Source organism: Neofelis nebulosa, chromosome 4 (genome assembly GCF_028018385.1).
Source record: "Neofelis nebulosa isolate mNeoNeb1 chromosome 4, mNeoNeb1.pri, whole genome shotgun sequence".
In the NCBI taxonomy this organism is placed as follows: Eukaryota; Metazoa; Chordata; class Mammalia; order Carnivora; family Felidae; genus Neofelis; species Neofelis nebulosa.
The window spans coordinates 73,401,008-73,422,450 of record NC_080785.1 but is presented as its reverse complement, the minus strand read 5'-3'; the positions used below and the strand labels follow the sequence as shown (position 1 = coordinate 73,422,450).

The window sequence follows — 21,443 nt, the reverse complement described above, 5'->3', positions numbered from 1 at the left end:
AGCCTGCTTAGGATTCTCTGTCTCCCTCTCTCTCTGCCCCTTCCTTTCTCTCTCTCAAAAATAAATAAACATTTAAACAAAAAAAATATTTGGCAGAATTCACCTGTGAAACCATCTGGTCCTGGACTTTTGTTTTTGGGGATTTTTTTGATTACTGTTTTAATTTCTTTGCTGATTATCAGTCTGTTCAAATTTTCTATTTCTTCCTATTTCAGTTTAGGTAGTTTATATGTTTCTAGGAATTTATTCATTTCTTCTAGGGTTGTCCAATTTGTTGGCATATAGTGTTTCATAATATTCTCTTAAAATTGTATTTCTGTGTATTCTCTTACAATTGTATTTCTGTGGTGTTGGTTGTTATTTTTTCACTTTCTTTTTATTTTATTTATTTGAGTCCTTTCTCTCTCTCTCTTTTGGAGAGAGAGAGTGAGTGGGTGAGGAGCAGAGGGAGATAGAGAGAGAGAATATTATGCAGGTTCCACGCCCAGCATAGAGGCTGATGAGGGGCATGGTCTCATAACCTTGGGATCATGGCCTGAGCCAAAATCAAGAGTCAGATACTTCACTGACTGAGCCACCCAGGCGCCCTGAGTTGTTTCTCGTTTTTTTCTTGATAAGTCTGGCTAGAGATATATCAATTTTATTGATTTTGTTTCAAAGAACCAGCTCCTGGTTTCATTGATCTGTTCTATACTTTTTTTGGTTTCTATATCATTTATTTCTGTTCTAATATTTATGTCCTTCCTTTTGCTGGTTTTAGGTTTTGTTTGTTCTCCTTCCTTTAGGTGTAAGATTAGGTTGTTTATTTGAGATTTTTATTGCTTCTTGAGGTAGGCTTTTATTGGTATAAACTTTCCTTTTAGAACCACTTTTGCTGCATTGCATAGATTTTGGATTTTAGTATATGTGCTGCTGAATCAAGCACAAAAGTTTTGGATTTCAAGTTTTCATTTGTTTCTATGCACATTTTTTATTTCTTTTTTAATTTTCTGGTTGGTCCATTCATTGTTTAGTAGCATGTTATTTAACCTTCATGTATTTGTGGTCTTTCTAAAGTTTTTCTTATGGTTGTATTTGAATTTCAAAGGGTTGTGATTAGAAAAGATGCATGGTATGACTGATTATCTTGAATTTGTTAAGGCTTATTTTGTGGGGTAATATGTGATCTATTCTGGAGAATGTTCTATGTATTCTTCAAAAGAATGTGTATTCTGCTGCTTTAGGATGGAATGTTTTTAATTTTTTTTTCAACGTTTTTTATTTATTTTTGGGACAGAGAGAGACAGAGCATGAACGGGGGAGGGACAGAGAGAGAGGGAGACACAGAATCTGAAGCAGGCTCCAGGCTCTGAGCCATCAGCCCAGAGCCTGACGCGGGGCTCTAACTCACGGACCGCAAGATCGTGACCTGGCTGAAGTTGGACGCTTAACCGACTGCACCACCCAGGCACCCCAGGAAGGTTTTAAATATATGTTGAATTCATCTGTTCTGGTGTATCATTCAAAGCCATTGTTTCCTTGCTGATTTATTTTTTGTTTAGGTAATCTCTCTGTTGTAGTAAGTGGGGTGTCAAAGTTTCCTATTATTATTGTGTTATTATCAGTTAGTTCCTTTATGTTTGTTGCTTACTACTTTATGTATTTGGGTGCCTCTATGTTGGGTGTGTAAATATTTACAATTGTTAAATCTTGTTGGATTGCCCCTGTTATGATCATATTGTGTCTTTGTCTTTTGTTACAGTTTTTGTTTTAAAGTCTATTTTGTCCAATGTAAGTATTGCTACTCTGGCTTTCTTGTGCCATTTGCATGATAGATATTTCTCCATCCCCTCACTTTTTGAAAAAAAAAATTAATGTTTAGTTTTGAGAGAGAGAGAGAGAGAGAGAGGGAGAGAGAGAGCAAGCAGGGGAGGGACAGAGAGAGGGAGACACAGAATCCGAAGCAGGCTCCAGGCTCTGAGCCGTCAGCACAGAGCCTGATGCTGGACTTGAACCCATGAGCTGTGAGATCATGACCTGAACTGATATCAGACACTTAACCGACTGAGCCACCCAGGCGCCCCATCCATCCCCTCACTTTTAATCTGCACGTGTCTTTAGGTCTAAGAGTCTCGTGTGGGCAGCATATAGAAGGGCCTCGTTCTTTTAATCCATTCTGTCATTCTGTGTCTTTGATTGGAGCATTTAGTGCATTCACATTCAAAGTAATTAATGGATAGATATGTATTTGCTGTCATTGTATTATTTGTTCTCTGGTTATTTCTGAAGATTTCCTCTAGTCCTTTATTGTCTTTCTCTCCTTCATGGTTTGCTGCTTTTGTTTAGTGATATATTCGGATTTCTTTCTCCTTATTCTTCACATATATGGTTGCCATTAGGTTTATATATAACCTCTTCAACATACAGCAGTCTATATTAAGTTGATGATCATTTAGGTTTGAAGCCATTTTTTACTTTCCTACTCCCCACAATTTAGGTATATGTTTTTATATTTTACATCTTTTTATTTTGTGAGTTCCTTGACTTATTTTTTACAGAAATATTCATTTTTACTGTTTTTGTGTTTGCTACCTTTATTCCATCACTTGTGGTCTCTCCTTTCAACTCAAAGAGTCCCCTTTAATATTTCTTACAGGGCTGTTTAGTGGTCATGAACTCCTTTAGTTTTCTTTTTGTTGTTGTTTTCTGGGAAATTATCTCTCCTTCTTTTCTGAATGATAGCCTTACTGGACAGAGTATTCTTGGCTGCAGATTCTTCTCATTTAAGCACTTTGAATAATCATGCCATTCCCTTCTGGGTTGGAAAGTTTCTGCTGAGAAATATCCTGCTAGCCTTATTGGTTTTCCCTTGTAAGTTATTCGCTTTTGTCTTGCTGCTTTAAATTTTTTTTTCTTTATCACTATATTTTGCCAATTTAATTGCAATATGTCTTGGTGTGGTTCTGCATTTGCTGATTTTGATCAGAGTTCTTTGTGCCTCCAGGATCTGGATATATGTTTCCTTTCCTAGATTAGGGAAGTTTTCAGCTATTATTCTTCAAATAAATCCCTGCCCCATTTTCTCTCTTCTTCTTCTTCTGGTTTTCTATAACACAAATGTCATTAGGTTTGATGGAGTCACTGAGATTTAGATTCCCTAAATCTATTCTTGTTTTGCATAATTCCTTTTTCTCTCTTTTGTTCAACTTGATTACTCTCCTTTACTCTGTCTTCTAGTCCATAGTTTGTTTCTCTGCTTCTTCTATCTTGCTATTCATTCTATCAAGCATTTTTTTTTCATTTTATTTATTGAATGCTTTATCTCTGCTATGTTATTCCTTATCTCTGTGTTAAGGGTCTCACTCATGTATTCCATTCTTTTCTTAAGTCCAGTGAGTATCCTTATGATCATTATTTTAAAATTTCTACTATCAGACATGTTACTTATATCTGTTTTGCTTATATCTCTGGCCATGGCTTTGTCCTATTCTTTCATTTGGGATAAATTTCCCTGTCTTCTCATTTTGTCTAAGTCTCTGTGCCTATTTCTCAGTTTTAGGATTTCAGCTACTTCTGTTCTTGAGGGTAATGGCTTTATGAAGAAGTCCTGTAGTGTGCTGCCATTTGATGTCCTCTGTTTTCAAGAGCCTAGTGCTTCCAGGAGTATCTTCAATGTGTGCTGTATATACTCTGCTATTTTGTCCTGGCTGCTTTATCCTTCAGGCAATTCATCTTCATAAGCTCTTTTCACCTGTTGTAGGCAGTGTTTAGTCCTTGGTCTGAATGTGGCACATTGTAACTAGGTATGCCCTGGTCTGCTTGTGAAATGAGACCTGTCACCATTGCTGCTGGAACAAAGGCCTTGCATAACTCATGGGTCAGGAGGCATGGTGTGAGCAGAGGTTTGGGTCAGTCTTCTGGGGGAGGGGGCCTGCTGTGCTGGCATTGAGACAAGCATGACAGGGAGGGGTGGTCCCACTGCAGAATGTGGGGCAGGGCTTAGTGTAAACAGTTAGGTAGTAAATATCTAATACTGCATTGGTTCCCACAGGTGGCCCCATGCTTATGCTGAGGGGCAGAGGAGGGAAATGGCATTGGTCAGTTCCTTTGTTTCTGGAGGGTTCTCTCTGTGAATGCTGTTTCTCTGGGATGTACTCTAAGATGAACAAATAATCTCCCCAATATGTGCCCAGGTGCTCTTCAGATCACTGTTTCCATGCTGTACATCTGTGGGTTGTTTGCCTGCCTTCTCTTCAAGAGCAGTGCAATGACCTCTGGGTTGTATCCCAGCCATGCCTGCTGACCTTTAAAACTCCAGGCTTGCTGGTTGTAAGAACTCACAAAATTCAGCCCCTCTTGCTTTCCTCGCCAATTGCTATAGTGATTCATTTTCCCCACGAGCCATGACCTACATGCTAGTCTGTCTCTTGTCCTTCTCCATGACTGCATCTCTCTCCCCTTCTGCAGCAGTCATGATCTGTTTCTCTCCCAAACTCTGTCTCCATACTTCCTACCTTGGATGTGGCCTCTTCTCTACCTGTAGTTGTGTAGTTTGTTCTGCCAGTTTTCAGGCCAATTTCTGGGATATTTAAGACGACTTGATGATTATCTGGTCATATTCATGGGATGAGGTGAGCCTAGGGTCCTCCTACCCCACCACCATCTTCCAACCTACATTAATTGATTGTTGGCTGTTGAGTCAACCTTGCATTTGTGGGCTATTGTCCATTCTTGTACCTGCTCAACTCAGACTTAAAAACACTTGACAATTGTTTTTTCTAGAGTCATAGTTTTGTCATTTTTAATATTTCTCTAAGGCTCAAATTTTATCATTCTTGGTTTAAAAGCAACCTCACAGGGGCGCCTGGGTGGCTCAGTCGGTTAAGCGTCCGGCTTCGGCTCAGGTCATGATCTCACAGTTTGTGGGTTCGAGCCCCGCCTCGGGGTCTGTGCTGACAGCTCAGAGCCTGGAGCCTGCTTCACATTCTGTGTCTCCCTCTCTCTCTGCCCCTTCCCTGCTCATGCTGTGTCTCTCTGTCAAAAATAAATAAACATTAAAAAAAATTAAAAACAAAATAATAAAAGCAACCTCACTTTTTCCTGAATAGTTGCAAGGGTGATATACTTACGGTTTATGAGGCAAATTTGGCTTGTAAGTATATTTTATTTGGTCTATAGGCTTTTGAAATTTAGGCCAAGAGTGTTCTCTGTAGGCAGACATCACACTCAACATTTCTGTTATCTTCTATTCTGCATTTAAGCCAGGCCCTTAAAAGCTTTGAAGTCTGTGATGCTTGTAATAAACCATCTTGCTTTTGGCATATTTATTTATCTCAATGGAATCATTTCCTGGTCACCCAACTTTAAAATCTTGGAGTCACTGTTGATAACTTTTGTAAAATTTTTTCTGCCTTTAAAAACATCATTCTATTTAACCACACTGAACTGGGCTTAAAAATAGTTAAGATGATTAAAAAAAATCTCCCAAATTAAATATGAATATATTCCCATTGTATAAGATTTAGACAATCACAAAATCCCTAAAGTACAGAAGACCTAAAAGTCCTCTTTTACTTCTCCCCACCAACCCTTCCTCATCCACAGATAATTATTGTCATTAAAGTGGGGTGTATTCTTCTGGCCCACTTTGTAGACTTTTACACACACGCACACACACACACATATGGGCTCCCAGTTTTTTACATAAAAAGTAGGTTAGACAAATTGTCAACCTATTGACAATAAGTGCCTCTAGATAGGGAAGGGATGGTAAAGGAGAGTGAAGGAGAAGTTTTCAATTTTTAGTCATTACTGCCAATGCTGTATAAGCATGATTTACATACATCTTTATAGAAAGAAAGCCTATGTTAGCAAGACATGAAACTTGGATGCTATAAATGAGAAGAATGGTAGACTGGCTATGTAAAAATATTATACTGAATATCAGTCAGGATTCAACCTGAGAAGCAGAACCAATGGGGAAAATAAATAAATAAAAATATTAGGTAGATAGATGGATAGATAGATAGATAGATAGATAGATAGATAGATAAGCTAGGTAAGCAAGTTTGAAATGAGCAAGGCAGGTCTTCAGGAAGGAAATATCACAGGTAGGTTGGAACTGTATCTTCTTTTAGGAGAGGCCTAAGTTCTATTTTCAAGTCTTTTCAACTGATTGAATTAGGCTCCCCCAGATTATTAAGGATAATCTCCCTTAGTAAAGTCAATTGATTATGGGCTTTAATTTCATATGCAAAATACTTTTACAGTAAAACCAAGGCACTTGATTGAATAAGTGGATACTATAGCCTAGCCAAGCTGACACATCAAAAATTAAAAATTTATGTACAGCAAAAGATACTGTGAAGAAAGAAAGACAACAGATAGGTAAAATGTACTTACAGCATAGATAATAAAATGATTAATATTCAAAATTACCGAGTTCCCTGAAATCAGTGAAAAAGTCAATAAACAGCTGATAGAAAAATGGGCAAATATGAATAGGAAACTCATACACAGGGGTGCCTGGGTGGCTCAGTTGGTTAAGTGTCCAACTCTTGATTTTGATTCAGATCATGATCTCATGGTTCGTGGGATTGAGCCCCGTTTTGGGCTCCATGCTGATGGCTCAGGGCCTGCTTGGGATTCTCTCTCTCTCTCTCTCTCTCTCTCTCCCTCTCTCTCTGCCCTTCCCCCATTTGTGCTCTTTCTCTCAAAATAAATAAATAAAAATTTTATTAAAAATTTTTTTTTCAACGTTTTTTATTTATTTTTGGGACAGAGAGAGACAGAGCATGAACGGGGGAGGGGCAGAGAGAGAGGGAGACACAGAACCGGAAGCAGGCTCCAGGCTCCGAGCCATCAGCCCAGAGCCTGACGCGGGGCTCGAACTCACGGATCGTGAGATCGTGACCTGGCTGAAGTCGGACGCTTAACCGACTGCGCCACCCAGGCGCCCCTAAATAAATAAAAATTTTAAAAAAAAGGAAAGTCATATGCAAAATATAAGTCTGGTGAAAAATGTAACAAAATGCTCAAACTCATCAAGAAGTAAGAAAATAAAATTTTAAATGATTTAAAATTTTAAAGTTAAAAAGTTGAAAAATTTCCTGATAATTTTGGTCAACATTTGAAAAGATGGATATCTCAAGTTGACAAAAATACAGAAGGCTAGGCATTCTCATTCATACACAAATTTTTGGTTGAGAGTGATATTGATAAAGCCTTTTAAAATAGATACTTAGCAGTATATGAACATTTTAATTGAGCGTAACTTTTACTTGGTGGACTACTGCTATGAATCTATTGTCTCTTACTCTTAATATTGAATCAGTCTTGTGTGACTGAGGCAAACAACTGAATTCCCTGGTCCTTTTCTTACTCTCTGAGTTCAACTTGCACACTACTGCTAGATAGATCTTCTTAATTGTCTTTTTTTCCCTAACACATACATACACACTCATTCACACACATACCACATACCACAGCACTGTTTGTAACAGCCTCAAGCTAGAAACACCCCAAATGTCTAATAATATAGCATGGATAAATAACTTATGATACATTCATGTAATGGAATATTTACAATAAAGAAAATGAAAGGACTGTAGATTACAAACATTAACATGGATGACTCTCAAAAATATTCTTGGACAAAAGAAGCAAAAACCAAAGAAAACAAAGTGTGATTCCATTTAAACAAAGTTCAAAGCAAAGCAAAATTAAACTACGTTATTTAGAGATGCATAGCTAGGTAGTAAAACCATAAAGAAAAACAAGGAGGTAAATGATTATTCCAGATGTTAGGGTAGTGATTACCTTAGCTGGGGGAAGAAGGGAGTTGTGATTGAGGAGGTGAATTCAAGAGAACTCTAGGATGCTGTTGATCTTAGACTTTTTGACTTTGATGGGGACAACATGTTAAACTTAACACAGATGATTTATGCTTTGTCTCTATTATTGCAACTTAAAAAAATGCCACTAGGGAACTTTCTGAGGTGTTGGCAGTCTCCTATTTCCCTTTTTTCTCCAGCTTTATTGAGATATAATTAATGTGTAACATTGTGTAAGTTTAACGTGTACATTGTGTTGATTCAATGCACTTATAAATTGCAAAATGATCATCACCCTAGTACTGTTGTCCCTGAACAGCACAGGTATGAACTGCCTGGGTCCTCTTCTATGTGGATATTTTTCAACACAGTATATTCCTATAAATGTATTTTCTTTTCCTCATGATTTTCTTAATTTTATTTTCTCTACCTTCCTTTATTGTAAGCATACAGTAAATAATACATACAACATAAAAAACGTGTTAATTGACTGTTATCGGTAAGGTTTCTGGTCAACAGTAGACTGTTAGCAGTTAAAGTTTGAGGGAATCAAAAGTTATACTTGGATTTTTGACTGTGTGGGCAATCGGGGTTTGTAGAAAGGTGGTCAGCACCCATAACTCCTGCATTGCTTGAGGGTCAACTGTATTAGCTACCACCTACATCTCGTTACATGTGGTGGTTGCACAGATTCTGATTGATAATTTTCTAAATTAAATTTACTTTTCTGTTCGTTGTATTTGACTTAAAAATTGTTGAAAGTAAATTATATTTTAAAAATCTATTTGGATTACTTCCTGCCTACAGGATAAAGGTCAGACTCCTCCATATTCAAATTCCTCCCTATACCTAGACCTCAGCCTTTGTCATCTGACACCTACTACTGTCTTCAGTGGAAGCCAAAAAAATCCCAAACAAAACAAAACAAAACAAAAGCCCCAACAGATACTAATTTTACTAAATTGCCTTTACCAAAAAAGAAAAAAAAAGACCTTTCCTCTTGTTCTTTATTTGAGAGCAAATGGGGGAGAATTTTGAATTGCTTACCACACGTTCTTCTAAGATGAATCAGAGCAGAATGAAATGCCTGCTTAGACTTTGGCTATAATGAATATGTGTCTATGACACAATTTTCAGGAAGAACACATTTCTCCCAAGTCATTATCTAGTTAGCATTATGTGTTTAGATTACAAATTTTCTTTTAGTTTAAATATGTTAAGAGATGTGTCAAAGGCAAGTATATGTGATGTTAGATGTTATGTTGTGCCCACCACAACACAGTGAAACATAAGAAATGACAGGAATTGAGCCCAGAGTCTTCATGCACAGACTATCAGTTTCACACTTAGTCACAGTCAACTTCACACGCAGACAACACTGAAAGAACCAGAGCCAAATGTTCCTGGAAAATGGGACTTCTTAGCTTCATAGACATTTGCTACAAATACCTGAGCCCCATGTGCTGGGTGGAGATCTCAGCAAGAAGACTGATGGGCAGCTTCCAGGGGAAAAAATGAGGGAGGGGCAGGATGTGGTGTTGGTGATTCAGAAGTGGCCCCCCTTCTCCACCACCAATCTGAGTCAGCATGCAGCCACATGGCCCCACATGGTGCATGATGGCTCTCGATGAGCTGTCATATCAGGCGCACTCTTCTTGCCTTTATTAAAGCAGCTGGTGATTTTAGAAGCCCAATTTACATATGAGTAGTTTTATTCTGTCTTTCCAAATTAGTCAAGCAACAAATGTTGAAACTTTCTGACCTACATGATATGGTGGCATGAAGTGTTGTTGGGTGTTTTGCTTCATCTGGTTCTTAAAACGGTCCAGTAATATCACCCATCTGGAGGCAGCCTAGCATAGTAGTTGAGACCCTGGGTGCTGGAGCCAAGCTGACTGGGTTCAAATCCCTACTTGCCATCCCTGGACTTCTGATTTTAGAAGTGTGCACATATCATTCTTTGTTGCCCTAGGACATGAATTGTGTGTTCTTACTGTGATTGTTGCATCCTCGGTGCAACAGTGGCAGAGGTTACAGCAAGCTCCAGCATAGCAGCAGTGGTTCTGCTGATGGCAGCATCTGGGTTCCTGGCTGGCAGACTAGGTGGCACTTCTCAGTGCTGGTCATTAACTATCCATGACTTGATTTGGGGCATTGCTCATGACCGCAGAGTCCTCAATCCACCATTCCACCATGCTGGCGATTCTATAAGTTATACAATGATCTTTTTTTTTTTTTAATTTTAAAGTTTATTTTATTTTATTTTTTTTTTATTTTTTTTTTTAAATTTTTTTTTCAACGTTTTTTATTTATTTTTGGGACAGAGAGAGACAGAGCATGAACGGGGGAGGGGCAGAGAGAGAGGGAGACACAGAATCAGAAACAGGCTCCAGGCTCCGAGCCATCAGCCCAGAGCCTGACGCGGGGCTCGAACTCACGGACCGCGAGATCATGACCTGGCTGAAGTCGGACGCTTAACCGACTGCGCCACCCAGGCGCCCCAAAAGTTTATTTTATTTTTTTAAAATGCTTACCCATTTATTCTGAGAGAGTGCGAGAGCGAGCACATGCATAAATAGGGGAAAGGCAGAGAGAGAAAGAGAATCCCAAGCAAGCTCTGTGATGTCACCATAAAGCCTGAGGCAGAGCTCAAACCCACGAACCTCAAGATCATGACCTGAGCAGAAATCAAGAGCCAGACACTTAACTGACTGAGCCACCCAGGCGCCCCAATAACCTAGGAATTTTTATGGCTCATGGCTTTAATTTATGGTTGGTTGATTTAGCCAACCGTGTCTTTAGTGTTACTTATTTCAGTTTAACATATGGATTGAAAGGGGCACAAATCTTAAGTTTATAGCTTGATTATCACAGAAAGCAAGATACTGTACTAACACTACAAAGGCCTACTTTGTGCTCCCATTCTCCAAAGGTAATCACTACACAGATATCTCTTGAGGAGAATTAGTTTTGCCTGCCTTTTGAACTTTAAATAAACCAGATTATATAGTATGTACTCTTTTTGTTGCTGAATGTTGTATCTTTGAGATTCAACCATGTTGTTACACATAGGAATGGTTTTCTTTGCTGCTGTATAGTATTATTACATTGTGCATATATTAATGTGTATACTTTATTTATCCATTCTATTGCTAATGGACATTTGGGTAGCTTCTAGTTTGATTCTATTAAGAATGATGTACTAAGGACATTCTTGTAATTACCTTTTTCTGCACATATGTATGCATTTCTTTTGGATTTACACCTAGGTGTTGAATTGCTGAATTATAGGGTGGGTGTATGCTTAACGTTACTGGCAACACAATTCCTAAAGTAGTTTTGCCAATTTGTACTCCTACAGCATTGTATGAGTTTCTTACAGTCTATATCCTAGCACTTGGTATTGTCAACCTTTTAAATGTTAGCCATTCTGGGGTGTGTGTAGAGATATCTTGTTTTGTTTTCAACTTGCATTTTCCTGATAACTAATGATGTTGGGCATCTTTTCATGTTCATTGGCCATTTGGATATTCTCTTTTGTAAAAAACTTATTCATGTCTTTTACCCTTTCTTAAAAGTAATTGAGTCTATGTTTTTCCTATTGATTTATAAGAGATATTTACATGGTCTAGACATATTTCTTTGTGTAATTTATATATGTAAAGTATCTTCTCCCACAATGCATCTTGCCTTTTCATTCTCTTAATGATGTCTTTTGATTAATAGGGTTTTTAAATTGGAGTAAGTCTAAATGATCAATCTTTCCTATTATGTTTAGTGCTTTTTTAAAATTAAAAACATTTTTTAATGTTTATTTATTTTGGGAAGAGAGAGAGAGAGATAGAGTGAGTGGGGGAGGGGCAGAGAGAGAGGGAGACACAGAATCCAAAGCAGGCTCCAGGCTCTGAGCTGTCAGCACAGAGTCCAATGCAGGGCTCAAACCCACAAGCCATGAGATCATGATCTGAGCTAAAGTTGGATGCTTAACCAACTGAGCCACCCAGGTGCCCCTATGTTTAGTGCTTTTTAAAAAACATAGACTTTATTTTTATTATTTTATTTTATTTTTTAAGTAATCCCTATACCCAATGTGGGGCTTAAATTTACAACCCCAAGATCAGATTGCATACTCTACTGACTGAGCCAGCAAGGAGCCCAAATAGACTTCATTTTTTATTTAAAACTTTTAAAAATTTTATTATTTTTAAAATATAATTTATTGTCAAGTTAGCGAACATACAGTGTAAACAGTGTACTCTTGGCTTCGGGAGTAGATTCCCATGATTCATTACTTACATACAACACCCAGTGCTCATCCCAGCAAGTGCCCTTCTTAATGCCCATCACCCATTTTCCCTGCCCCCCTGCCCCCTCACTCCCATCAACCCTCAGTTTGTTCTTTGTATTTAAGAGTCTCTTATGGTTTGCCTTCCTCTGTGTTTGTAACTTTTATTTTCCTTTCCTTCCCCTATGGTCTTCTGTTAAGTTTCTCAAATTCCACATATGAGTGAAAACATATGATATCTGTCTTTCTCTGACTGACTTATTTCACTTGGCATAATAGCCTCCAGTTCCACCCATGTGTTGCAAATGGCAAGATTTCATTCTTTTTCATTGCCAAGCAGTACTCCATACACACACACACACACACACACACACACACACACACACCACAACTTCTTTATTAGGCTTTATTTTTTAAAAAGCTGTTTTAGGTTTATGGAAAAATGAGTAGAAAGAACAGAGATTCCCATATATTTCTTCCACCTCCCCAGTTTCCCCTATTATTAACATCCTGCATTGGTGTGGTACATTTGTTAAAACTGACGAACCAATATTAATACATTACTACTAACTAAAGTCCTAGTTTACATAAAGGTTCATCTTTGTGAAAAAGTGTGAACACTTTGTGAAGTGTTGGACACTTTTTTTTTCATTTTGACAAATGCATAATGCTATTTATCCATCATTACAGTATCCTTTAGAATAGTTTTACTTCCCTTATATTTTCCTGTGCTCCACTTCTTCATCTCTCTCCAACTCCTGGAAACTGCTAATCTTTTTACTGTCTCCATAGTTGTACCTTTTCGAGAATGTCATATAGGTGGAATCATATGGTGTATGGCCTTTTCAGACTTACTTCTTTCACTCAGTAATATGAGTTTAAGGTTCTTCCAAGTCTTTTAATGGCTTGATAGTTCATTTATTTTTAGCACTCAATAACATTTCATTGACTGGGTGTACCATGGTTTATCTAACCATTCATCCTACTGAAAGACACCTTGGTGGCTTCCAAGATTTGGCAATTGTGAACAAAGTTGCTATGAACATCTGTGGACAGGTTTTTGTGTAGGCATAAGTTTTCTGTTCTTTTGGGTGAAAACCAAGAAGGGGCACCTGTGTGGCTCACTTGGTCATGATCTCACAGTTCACGAGTTCGAACCCCGCATTGGGCTTGCTGCTGTCAGCATAGAGCCAGCTTTGGATCCTCTGTTCCCCTCTCTCTGACCCTGCCCCATTTACTCTCTCTCTCTCTCAAAAATAAATAAACATTAAAAAAAACCCAAGGAGTATATTGCTGGATCATATGATAAGAATATGCTTAGTCTTGTATGAAACCACCAGATTGTTTGCCAAAGTGGCTGTTCTATTTTGCATTCCCACCAGCAATGAATGAAAACCTCCTGTTGCTCCATATCTTTGCCAACAGTTGGTATTATTCATATTCTGGATTTTGACTATTTTAATTGTTCTGTGGTGGTAGCTCATTGCTATTTTAATTTGCATTTTCCTGATGACATGTGTTGTGGAGAATCTTTTCATATATTCATTTTTCAGCTGTCTATATTCTTTGGTAGAGTGTCTGTTACAGTCCTTGGCCCATTTTTAAGCTAGGTTGTTTGTTTTCTTATTGTTGACTTTTAGGGGTTTTTTTTTTGGTATATTTTGGATAACAGTTCTTCAAAAAAATTTTTAAGTTTATTTATTTTGAGAGAGAGAGAGAGAGAGAGAGAGAGAGAGAGAGACAGCGAACGAGTGCAAGTGGGGGAGTGGCAGGGAGAGAGGGAGAGAGAGAATCCCAAGTAGGCTCCACGCTGTCAGTGCATAGCCCGATGCAGGGCTCAAACCCATGAACTGTGAGATCATGACCTGAGCTGAAGTCAAGAGTCAGACCTTTAAACAACTGAGCCACCCAGGTGCCCCAATAGTTCTTTATCAGACATATCCTTTGCAAATATTTTCTCTCAGTACATGGCTAGTCTTCTCATTCTCTTGACATTGTCTCTCATAGAGCAGAATTTTAAATTTTAATAAAGTCCACATCATCCATTATTTCTTTCATGGATAATGACTCTAAAAAGCCACTGACATACCCAAGGTCATCTAGGTTTTCTCCTATGTCATCTTCTAGGAATTTTATAATTTTTGTTTTATATTTAGCTGTCTGATTCATTTTCAATTGATTTTTGTGAAGGATATAAGGTCTGTGTCAAGATTTGCTTTTCTTACATATGGATGTCCAGTTGTTCCAGCACCATTTGTTGAAGAGACTGTCTTTTCTCTATTGTATTGCCTTTGCTCCTTTGTCAAAGATCAGTTAACTACATTTATGGGGGTTATTTCTGGGCTCTCTATTCTGTTCCACTGACTTATTTCTTCTTTCATCAATACCACTCTGTCCAGATTACTAAATCATGTTTTTTTGGATGCCTAGACATCCCCAGTGTGGAAAGTCAAACTCATTACATAGAGGATGGAATTACAATCCAGTATCTATTTGGACTCATTGTTTGTGGAACCATAGCTACTTTATTTGTCACCAACTTCAAATTTATTAGTCTGTCTCTTTCAGTGGCAAGTGACAGAAACCCAACTCAAACTTAAACTAAGGAAGAAATGTTTTGACCTACGGGAACTAGGAAGAAATGAGTGGAACTGGCATCATATATATTCCAAATATCCATCTATCTCTGCCTACCTTCTCATTTAGAGGATTTTCAATAATAAGAAAAATTAAAAACCAAAAACCTACTTCCTACTGGCTAAAGAACAATTTCTTCATTTCCTTCAAGTGTTTGTTCAAATCTCACTTCCTCAGTGAGACTGACCAACCTTCACTTCATTCAACACCAACACCTGTCTCCAGATCCTTTTTTACCATGCTCTACGTTTACATTTTATCCACTTACTACTTCTTAACATACTATAGAATTTTCTTATTTATGGTTTTGGTTTATTATCTCTCTTGGCTAGAATGTGAGTTCTAAAAGGGCAAGGCTCTTATGTACTTTGTTCACTGAGATATCCCAAGCACCTAGAACAGGACACTAGAGCATCCCACTTGGTAGGTGCTCAACAAATATTGCTGAGTGAAGGAAACGGAATTTATTATTTCATATAAGATGAAGTCCTGAGTTGGGTGTTTGCAGGATTGTTGGTTCTATGGCTCAAAGACATAATTGAGAGCCAGGTTCTCTTCATCTTCCCTGTCTGCCTTCTCTAGAATGCCAGCTTGGTCTGTTGGGTTAGCTTTCTTCATGGTTGCAAGACGGCTATTGCAGTTCCAGGCATCCCATGTCGACAAGACACATTGGCTGCTGCAGAAGGATGGTTGCTGTTTCTCATTTATCTCTTTTTCTTTCTCTAATCAATGTAGAATCACCTATTGTTTTTTTACAAAACCACACTTGCATATATAACAATAGAAATTAAAATAAATTCATATAATTGGATTATATATATATTATATATATGCATATAATTGGATTATAAATGCATATAATTGTATATATAATTGCATTAGTTTCTAAGCTAACCCTTACAGACAAGAAAACAGTCTTAATATAATTACTCAATTGCAACAATGTTAATTTTGGAAGAATTTTATTAATGTAAATTTATGAAATGTTAAGAAGGCATTTCTGGGTGTAGTTAAGTATAATAATTTGGACATTGCTTTTGAAAAGTTTGATAGCTGGAAAAAAATTTTAACTCTATATTAATTATTTATTTTAATAAAATTCTTAGGAAAAAAAATGAGGAAATCTGCCATGAGGATGACTAAAGGAAATGGGTTCTTGACTATATTAAAGTAAAATAAAGTATTTTTTAAACTGTGACAATGTATTTAAAAAATATAAAATTTCCATAAAGCATAATATAGCCAAAAGCACATGCGGAGACAACTAACAGGTTTTTGGGGAGTTTGATCAATCGAATGCATATTTTATTTAACTTAGGTCAAATGAATTAAGAAAATCTTCTTTTGCTAAAATAAAAAAATGAGATAGTGGTAAGGGATCTGTCGAGCCTCATTTAACATTAATGGCTTTGAAAAAATAAAGAATATTTAACGTGAAAATGTTAATTTAAAAAATGGACTGTCTCGGTTGCAATACTGCTCAACATATGTGAAAAGCTCATGCCTATAAAATCTGGAGAGAAAATAACTACAAATCACCCTGTTAATCCATTGGGCATTTCTAGCTGAATTAAGTTTGTCCTTGTTAAAGAAATTATCTTCGTTTTTCCCCCCTCAGGAATGCATATAAAACAGTTCTTGTCTCGATGTATGCCTAAGGCAAAAAGTTCAGTGCTCAATTACCTGCTCTCTGAAGTCTCATATTTTGCAATGAGCAAGTAAAATAGAATTTAAATCAGAAGTCTTGACCCATGCTCTTCTTTTTCCCTTCACAGCCCTACAAGCTATTTGGCATATGAAGGTCCTGACCTGAGAAAACCATCTTGGATAACCACGCGAGGAGAGGGAAAAATGCAACACCTAGGAGATTTCAGTAAACAGTAGAATCATGCCAACCTAATCTGTGTTAAAATGCTTGGAATGTGGGAGCCGCCGAGGATGCCTGTTGTCTGTGTGTCTGACTGAATCCTTTCTTTTCTCAGAGCAGCAAAGCCAAGCCTGGGAACCAGGCCAAATGCCTGCCACTTACCTTAAATTGATCAGCCACTTTGAGATTAAAACCCCTGAAAGCTGCCACACCGTGAAAACAAGGCCTCCTTCACATTAAAGGCAAATTGCGACTTTGGGTTTGCTGTGATCTTTTTTCCATTTTATCCAGTTTTTCACTATGCACACTTTTTTTTTTCCTTTCCACTTATGCTCCAGTGTAGAAGCCAATAGTTACAGCATCTTGGCCAGGCATTCATTAAGGTTTATAAGAACAAAATTTATGGTTATTTAGGAGCTGGCACAAAGACAGACTGTTGCTGGAAAAAGAAAAAGAAATACAGGTGGGAAATATAAGTCTCAACAAAGGCTCATACTATATAGTAGTGTGCTGGGCTCTCAGCAGTGGTCTGGGAGGAAAATTATATTGTATTTAAAACCAGCCATTCCTCTGCTCTGAGTCCTCCCCATTTTATGGTTCTGTAGAATTAAAACAAATATACCGGTCATTCCCAGAGATTTTTCTGTCTTGTGTAAGTGCTACCATTTATAGGAGTGGGCAGCCATAGAGATGAATAGATGTGTGTCAGTCTGGGTGATAATCTGTCAGCTTGGCTAATGGAGCACATTTAAAAAATATATAATATGGATTAGAATAAGGGCTCTGTCGTGAAGAGACGAGTCATGTTATCCTTCTCAGTAGACCTTACATAATGGCAGGGCCTGTGTTCCCAAAAATGTAGGGTGTGGGCAAAACACACCCATAATCTTTGAATTCAGGTAATAACGTGGAATTCTGGCATAGGCTGGAAGTCCATATTCTCCCTCAGGAAATATTGTTAATGATTCTTTTTTTTTTTTTTTTAATACTCTGATTTCCTGAAGTAGTAGAATAAGAAGGCTCCTTGTCCTGTAATTTGCAATGTTTATGAAGTAGGCATTTTAAGCATACATTTTAGTTTCTACTCATTGTTGTCCAAGAAGTACGTGGGAGTACTAGCATGTATTGAAAAAACACACAGCCTCAGTGTTTCATGATGCAAATTGTTCCGAAAATTCCACTTGTTTTAGCTGTGCCAGTAACTTGCTATCTGATTTAGGGAAAGTTTATGTAAGTGTCCAGCCATCTCCCATTATTCAATGGGAATATTACTGCTACGACTACTACTACTACCATATTATACCAGGTACACTGTGATAAAGTATTTGCTTCCACTTCTGTGACCTTGCACACACTAGAATGTTTCCCTTTTCCTCTCCATGAAATTAAGTTCATCTTTTTTACAGACTTTATTTTGGAAATCTTCTACATAATTCCTTTTATTCCTTTTTATCAGTATCACCTCAACATGGAAATACATACAGCGTTGTGTTAACTTGGATTTGTTTACATGTTGCTCTACAGAGGATCCATTTACTTGTGCATAGATAGGAGTACTTTACCCTAATTACACACGTTTTCAGCTCCCCAAGGGCTTGGGGTCATGATCTTCTTGATATCTCTTCACCAACAAGATGTTCATTAAATTAGAAAAGTTGAATACACACAATCTTTTGCATCACATCATAAAATGTTAAATACACCTTTGACTGCCCAGACGTACAATGTGATCATCATTTGCAGATAATACTGATTATTTCTGAACATGAGTGAGCCTGTTTGTTAAGTAGTGATTAGAAGTCACTTCCCTTGCAGAGTGCCAGAAAACCAGAGTCATCATAGAAGGAACAGAAGACACTATGGTTTGGTCTGGCGATGATCTCTGTCTCTGCATCTTTTTAACCAGGTTGCCTTATAACCTCGTCATTTAAATTTTCTATCATGCCCAATAGACTTTTTTCTTGATTACCGATTTTGTCTTAACTTCCAAAGTCTTCATACTTCATATTTCCTATTAATCCTGATTCTTCCATACTTCATCAGTCATCAAGTATTTATGGAGGGCCTGATATATGTTCAGCATTAGGCTAAGGGCAACTGAACAATTCCTATAGAACAAGAAATAACTGGTAAGAAAATACAAAGCAAGAAAACAATTGCTTGCAGTGACTTGCTTTGTATTTTGTTGCACGGGATAACAATTGGAGGACAGTTCAGGAGAATGAACAATGGAATGATATTTCATGATGAAACAACCAGTATGGCAGTCCAAAGAGTGTGGTTTGAAGCCATAGCAGAATGTGTAAGACTTGAACAGGGCCTAGAGGAATGATGGAGAAAAGAGGGATGTGTCTGTATGAAAGGGGAATGGGATGGGCAAAGGCACAGAGGTGAGAATGCACTTGGTGACCTCACAAATCAGCCAAGACATGCTTTGGGTGGGGACGTGAGAGTATGGTCCAGAGTATATTGGGAAACAGGACTGAGAGACAAGTGCCAACTCGTGGAATTTCTTGCAAGCCAAACAGAGAACTTGCGATTTCCTAGGGAGAAAAATGGAGCCCTCCTTAGAGTTGAGAATAAAGATTTAAGATGACCATGAATTCTTTTTGAGACAAAGAGCCCTAGACTTGGAATCAGAACACCTAGGTTCTCGTCTTGGTTTCGCCATTTTTAAGACATGTGATCTTGAGCAAGTCAGTGCATTGTCTGAGCCTTAGTTCTTGCATTCATAAACAGGAATGGCTCAGCACACCACTGATGGCCACTGTAGTCACACGGGTGTGATGAAATCAGCATCTGGAGTGCAGCAGTGGATGCAGAAACTGAGTGGAAGAAAGAAATCAGAAAGGCCCTGCAGAGGCTGACACTGCATCATCCAGGTGACTCTGGTCCTCTGGCCTCCAGAAAAAAATAGTGCTTCCAACTGAATTCTTTCCTTGAAACTCCATCTCCTCACCTTGGCTACTCTACAAACCCTGACATTTTCTCTCTTTCTCTCTCTCTTGCCTTGTCCCTTTTCAGAAAAAGTTATCCTGTCACTACCTATACCACCTAATGGACCCTCTCTGAGAAGTTACCAACAGGTTCCCAAAAGGCTTGTTGTCCACTGAGCTTCTCCTTTATTCACATTACATACTCCGTATGTGGCCATTTTTCCTTAGTACCATGTCTCCTTGTTTTCTGTAAATTTCCAATTTCCACTGAGTCTGACTGTAAATGATTTTTAAATTTCTTACCTAAAAGAATTCACTTTCCTCCACTTTTGCAAACCTCCCCACTGATTCCTTTCCTTCCTGCTGGCCACCTGATCTCTGTGATTACTCATTACCAACACACCTCTGAGTCCTCCTATTCTTTCATCTCATTCTTGGATCTTCTTATATTTGAAAGGATTAGGAAGCCACACTGTTAATGCCAAGTCCTGGTGAGGATGTGGGGAACAGAAAGTCATATAGTGCTGGTAGGAATGTAAATTGGCACAACCAATTGGAAATCAATTTGGTAAATTCAGTAAAGCAAAGATGCTCAGACCCTCCTCCTACCTAGGCGGTTGCCCTAATAATAATGGTCATATATTGAGTGCTTGGTTTGTGTAAGACTCTGTTTTCACGCTGTATTCTCTTGAAGAAAGTGTTGTCATTATCCTAATTTTCCTGAAGGAGGCACAGAGAAATTAAGAAACATCCGCAAGATCACACTGTTGGGATTTTAAGATGGAGCTTGGATCTAGAGTGGGCAATTGGGCGTCAAAGCCTCAGCTGTTATCCGCCAAACTTTCTGAAGTTCACACCCCAGAAGCAATGTTTATAAATGTTCACTACAGCAATGCTTAGAAAACCAAAAGGTGTGAATGGCTTCACTGCCTCTCCAAAGCCAAATGGCTGAATCTACCCATGGACTAATATTCAGGAGCTAAAAGGAATGAACTGGACTCACAAATATCAAGATGGATGAATCTCAAGAATAGATTCCTGTATGAAAAAAAGCAAGGTACAGCAAGATATGCACAATAACACCAAGGATGTAAAATTTTAAAACACACGAAACAATAATACGTAGTTTACAGATAGTTATACATATAGTAGTTAAAAATTTTGGATGTGAATGAACTAGATTGACTGAAAGATAGGAGGGAGAGAGAAGGAATGAGGGTGATTTTGTCTGTGTTTGTACCATTAAATACAAAGGAGAGGGTGGATAAAAATATGGCAAAATATGAATGTTTGTTTAACGCAGGTACTGGGTACATAAATATCATATGTTTTCATTCTTATCTATATGTTAGAAATATTTTATATACACAACTTGAAAACATTCAAAACAAATGAGAAACTAGCCAAAACTTTACACAGAGGGACCATCATTTTTGTGGCTTTGCAAATGAAAACAAAGTACTTCTCTAACACAGATTAAGTGCTCAATATTGTGAGAGAATAAAGGGAAGGAAAGGTACTTTCTAGGAGCCTAGCAATTAGTAAGGAGACAGAGCCAGACCTATACAACAATTAGGAAGTAACATAGATGCAGGCAAGGAATTGTGAAGCACAGTCTGCTCCTGCTGGAGGAATCTGACCTGAGTGGTTTCAGCAGCTTGGCTGTGGGTGATGTCACAGGGGAAGGAAATTGTCCTGGGCTAGCCTTTGAGCAACGGCTAGCCCTTTGAGTATGATGCCTGGTGTGAGCGCTAGCTAACGCTCTGTTCTTTAGGAGTAAAGGATAGGAAACGCCTTGGCTACCCATCCACATTGACAGGCTGTTACCAACAAAAAGCAGCCAAAAATGTAACTTTATTACTCTGTAGCCAGCCCTATATTTCCATCTCATGTCCATAGATTTCATG

General features: G+C 38.0%; 2 long non-coding RNA genes across 4 annotated transcripts in view; one reads left to right on the top strand and one right to left on the bottom strand.

The window, feature by feature from the left end:
- LOC131509404 (uncharacterized) overlaps window positions 1-16,853 on the top strand; it is a 75,845-nt gene extending 58,992 nt beyond the window's left edge. For both annotated transcript variants that reach the window (XR_009260473.1, XR_009260474.1), the window contains one exon: window positions 16,509-16,853. This is a non-coding gene — a long non-coding RNA (uncharacterized LOC131509404). The remainder of the gene's footprint in view (window positions 1-16,508) is intronic.
- LOC131509403 (uncharacterized) overlaps window positions 1-21,443 on the bottom strand; it is a 165,736-nt gene that overhangs the window by 47,657 nt on the left and 96,636 nt on the right. The gene's annotated exons all lie outside the window — the stretch shown is intronic.